The sequence below is a fragment of the Lactuca saligna genome, chromosome 5, assembly GCF_052625555.1.
Source record: "Lactuca saligna cultivar CGN05327 chromosome 5, ASM5262555v1, whole genome shotgun sequence".
NCBI lineage: Eukaryota > Viridiplantae > Streptophyta > Magnoliopsida > Asterales > Asteraceae > Lactuca > Lactuca saligna.
Genome location: NC_136421.1, coordinates 246,123,971 through 246,129,767, shown reverse-complemented (window position 1 = coordinate 246,129,767; position 5,797 = coordinate 246,123,971). Strand labels below are relative to the sequence as shown.

At 26.8% G+C, this 5,797-nt stretch overlaps 1 long non-coding RNA gene across 1 annotated transcript; it reads right to left on the bottom strand.

Annotated features, from left to right (window-relative positions):
- Positions 1-3,875: 3,875 nt before the first annotated feature.
- LOC144997274 (uncharacterized) lies at positions 3,876-5,437 on the bottom strand. The gene is made up of 3 exons (XR_013659757.1): positions 5,286-5,437; positions 4,312-4,494; positions 3,876-4,223 (listed from the first exon to the last, which is right to left on the bottom strand). It is a non-coding gene; the product is annotated as an uncharacterized LOC144997274 (long non-coding RNA).
- Positions 5,438-5,797: the final 360 nt, after the last annotated feature.

The following is a 5,797-nucleotide window of genomic DNA, read 5'->3' as shown; positions in this document are numbered from 1 at the left end:
CATTGATGTAATTTACTCTTTATTTTTTGAATGACTTAATTTTTTAGTGTATTACACAGTTGGGAAATCCAAATAAAATGGATAATAACAAAAACATAGTAATTAATCATAAATTTATAAATACGTGTTTATATTATAAGGGTGGATTAAGAAAAAAATATATATATATATTAAAATAAGTATATTTTCAAAGAGGTTTAAACACCCTTACTTCTTCACCGACTCTACTCCTTTCTACACACAAACAACAACACCCACTTTGGACATATACATAAGAAGGATTTGAGATTTAGAATTTAAGATGTGCCCAACAATAGTGGCATAGGTGTTAGTGGTATGGTCCTAGTTGATGTATTCAATATAGTGTTAATGGTTGACATTAAGTAATAAAAGTTTTTAGAAAATTAGAAATTTACCATTTTTTATACTTACAAATTGGCGTAAGTAAAAAAAGTACCCATAATAATGTTAGTTGATGTATACGGAAATACTCAATCTATACATAAGATGCAAGTCCACTCTTCTTATGACCGTAGGGGAGCTTCAAAGATGCATGCAAATGAAATTTTGATTTAGAACCGATCCAAACAAATTTGAGGCCCGGAACAAATACAAAACAGAGACCCTTCAAGTTAATACCAACATTACCATATGGATTTACTAAGCTTGCAAAGAATAATAGTAATATCTTTCTCACAATAAAATTCTCCATAAAATATGTAGCCATATACATGTAAAATCGTCTTTCAAAAACATTTGCCAAACATCTTCGGTTTATTGGTAAGTTGATTTAGATGTATCTGATCACTAACTTTTGCAATTAGCAAGAAAACTATGTCTATAATCCAATACCTTATTATGAATCTTCTTGCACTTTTCAACAAGAGTCAGAAAATTAGATACCAAAAAAAAACAAAGGACAAGTGTAGACACTCCTTTTTGTTCTAGTCTTATAGAGGCGAAAAGCAAATAAACATAGACATCTTTTGTTGCAAATTTGATAACAAAATTCATAAAAATAGACGATTTCCAAATCAAAACTATTAACTTAGGGGAACTTCCATGACTAAATTCAGTTAGAAGTATACTTTTCGTAAAACTTTTTTGAAAAAATATTAAGACCTGAAATTCTCAATATAATTAAATTAACTCAAACACACCACCAATTTCTATTTTTCTCAATTAACAAATATGATTCTATGGAAAGAACTCCAAGATAACGAACGTAATTGAATCAAACAACCCATCAAATATCATAGATCGGATAAGTAATCACAAAACATTGAATTAAAAAAAATCACTAAGATCAAGAAAAGATGGAAACCAAATACCAACACCATAACACTTCTTCTTTCCTATGAATATCCTACAAAATGGGTCAAACTAATGATCAATGATAACATAAACACAAATGTCTTTTAATTTGGAAGCATTAAATAGCTAGAAATTAAAAAGAGTTATATATATATATATATATATATATATATATATATATATATATATATATATATATATATATATATATATATATATATATATATATATATATATATATATATATATATATATATATATATATATATATATATATATAGGGTTAGGTTCATTTGAGACCACCTATATTTTGTGAGACCGTGAGACGCATTTTTTTATTTTTTTTAGTTAATTCATGTTCCGAAAATAATATTTAAAAAAAGAATTTTTTGATTTTTCCATTTATTTTGCATTTTAAAATTATTTTTAGAATATGTACATTATAATATTCTATTTAGAATATTTCACGTATTTTTCAAAAAAAATAGAATTTATTTTTATTTTATTTTTATTTTTTTTAATTAATTCAAGTTCCGAAAATAATATTTAAAATCCCACCTCCTGGTTTACCACTTTATATATATATATATATATATATATATATATATATATATATATATATATATATATATATATATATATATATATTGCAGCGACTTTTCATAAAACACATTACCTTTGAAATCCCACCTCCTGGTTTACCACTTTATATATATATATATATATATATATATATATATATATATATATATATATATATATATATATTGCAGCGACTTTTCATAAAACACATTACCTTTGAAATCCCACCTCCTGGTTTACCACTTTATATATATATATATATATATATATATATATATATATATATATATATATATATATATATATATATATATATATATATATTGCAACGACCTTTCATAAAACACATTACCTTTGAAATCCCACCTATATATATATATATATATATATATATATATATATATATATATATATATATATATATATATATATATATATATATATATATATATATATATATATTGCAGCGACCTTTCATAAAACACATTACCTTTGAAATCTCACCTCCTGGTTTACCACTTTATCTTTGGCATCTTTTTACGATTTTCCAAAAGGTTTTTCGAAAAGTAAAGAAAGAAGTGAGACAAGAAAAGGTTCCAACAGAGACAATTCTTAGATGGATTTTAGTTGTCATGCGACTCAGACATCTCAAGTACAACTAGTTTGGTTTTTTCTTATTATACTTTATAACCTCTAAACTTATATATATTAATAGCAAATTTCAGGGGCTCAAGATTTGACGAGGGTTGACCTTGCTTTCCATCATGTTGTCTACACCGATAACATTTGAACCCAATATGTCACCCTCTAGGGCTGGCCTTGTTTTCCATCATGCTGTCTACACCGATAACATTTGAAAGTTTGTCTAGACTATTTAACTTATTAAGTATTTAAAAAAAGAATGCATTTACGACTTATACTGAAGTGTGTGTATATATATATATATATATATATATATATATATATATATATATATATATATATATATATATTAAATTCGTGTTTACGTCTTTTTGTATAAATTATTTGTTTTAATATTAAGTTCTAGCAAAACGGTTAATTTCTTAATTTTGGTTAAAAATTAAACCAAATCTAAAATTTATTATACGAACTTATATTTTAGAAACACTGCATATAAATAAAATATATTGTTGATATTCATAATTTGATATACCACAAAATTACTTTATCCAGCCATATTTTGTAAACAAATAGAAAATATATAATTCAATAGAAGAAATGTAAAAACATGATTAATTTATAAACACAAATAGATTAATAGCCAAAATTGTTCATGTAATAAATTCTCAGATTTTAGAGCATATCTATATGACGAGCAATGCCATGAAAAAACACAAAAGGTGATAAGAAGGATTTAGTAAAATAACCAACTAAATAATGTAGATGGATCTATTAGAAATATATATATATATATATATATATATATATATATATATATATATATATATATATATATATATATATATATATATATATATATATATATATATATATATATATATATATCAAACTTGTGTGGTGTTATTTGTACAGATTTAATTCAATAAAATTTCGAATCAAGTATACTTATCATTTTTTATAATAATACAACCAAATAAAATCTTGAAAAGTTAAAAATCAAACCCAATAAAAATACACTCTTCTCCAAGTACCTTGATTCAGTTTAAAACTTAACGAGAGTTATAAAAATCAAACATCTGTAAACAGTAATTAACAAAAAGTAACAGCATTAAAACTATATGAAACATAAAAATAAATAAAAGGAACATGTAGGTTACCAGCAAGTTGCTAGAATCCAAATTTGTTGCAGATGTATTGGGAGATCACAAGAATTGGTGATTGACGAAGATTCAACATAATTTAAGGCTATTTAAAATGTTTTTGAATTGTTAAATAACATAGATTATGATTTTCAAATTAGGATGACTTTTGTTTCAACATTTGAACGCCAATTGAAATGCTCAAATTAAAGTATAAGTTTCATTTAGAGAAAACTGAAAAACATAATGTTATAAAAACAGAAAAAGATACAAGATTTAAATTGAAAGATCCACCCAAAATAACCCACACCATACATTTCAACTAAGTACAACAAACGGCCTCCCAAAAGGATATGAAATTAAACATTACAATAAACTATGCACATTTATTAACCAAAAAGTATCACAAAATCATCATGTTGAAATGCACATTGCAACAATTATGTTGAGAAACTAATCAGAAACAACTGTTTGCAGGGATAGTGAACTCTCAATTTCCTTGTTATTAGAATTTCTTTCTGCAACAACTTTAGACATACCAAACATCTGCATATGCATCATGATACTATAAACTTTAAGCAAAGAACTTCTGTTTTCTAAGAATATGGCTTAATATTAAATTTTAAAAACATACCTTTGAGATGGTCTTTTGGAAGCATGTCTTGTGTTCATCCATGGAAGCATTTATAAACTCATCAATGTGATCTTTTACATCCTCCAAGAAAGTTGTATCATCTGACTTTTTCCTTCGACATGATGTAATAACTGGAGCAGAAGCAACTGAGGGTTGACTTTTTTCTGATGTCATATTTGCAACCTGAAAGTTATTAGCATTGATTTTACTGGGGGAATTGGTAACTATAGCTTGAATTTAGATTATGAAAGATTTGAATAACAAATTCAATTTGTGTAATGATAATGAAAGGGATCTTGGATGTATACATCAGTAAGTATCAATAATCTGTGACAATAAGAATTGGCAATTACAAAATCTTAACTAATGCCATGAAATAAAGATATGTAATTAACATGATCTTGGTTTTTGGATGTTAAAATCAATAACCATCAATAGTTTGTGACAATGAGATTTAGCAAATACATAATTTTGACCTAGAGATTGCAATGAAAGTACATATGTAATTAACACTGCACATTTCAAAGCAGAATTCATGGGACAGAGGGAGCTAAACACTATTAAATTCTAGTATATGAAACATGAAATTGTGAAGCTAAGATACAGAGTTAATTACAGCAAGTAGCATCAGGGTTCTTGATTGTAAAGCGACAGGGAGTCTAAATGCAGAAAGGGATTAGGTCACTGGTTGCAATCCCTTTTAAGGATTACACTTCGCTAAACTCTCCAATCAGATTTTTTAAACTTTCCGATTTGTCAAAAGGACAGATAAACAAATCCCTAAAGTTAAAAATTTTCCATTCGTTAAACTCAAAGTCCTAGAATTCTTCGCAGAGTAAGATAACTTTTCTCAAGTTTGTTAAATAGAACCATGGACAAATGAAATCCCAAGAATACGAAATTTCTTCAATTCACATCGATTTTATTGAGCTCAAATCTTATAAACTATAGTACAATATAGATGCTAGACATACCTTATTCTACAAGAGGAAATCAACGTGTGCTGATGTTCTTGTGAAAACAATCTTCTATCTGATGGGTCTTCCTTTTGCGTGATAATGTTGAAACCCCGTGTTTATGCGACTTTGGGATTCAGGTCGTTGTACTTTGATACTCTTCAAACGGAGTCGTTTTCGGCTACGAGACCGCCTTGTTTGATCCACCGATCGGGCTTAAGTGGGTCTTTGGCCCATTCATTTACTTTGCTGGATTTCAGTAGCAAATTTGTTAATTTGGTTCGTTTTTGGAATTGGATAGAACCAAAAAAACCAAAAACCTAATAAACAATAAACTAAGAACTAAAAAGTGGATTGAATACCATTATTCGATTCCAACCGGTTCGGTTCCAGTTCCCATTCGTTTCTACTAAGAAATATATTATCTAAGAAGGTGTTCAGACCAAAACCTGAACAAACCTGGCCGGAACCGAAAAAAACAAGTAACCGTAAACTAAGAACCAAAAACTAAACCGAATACCACTATTCGG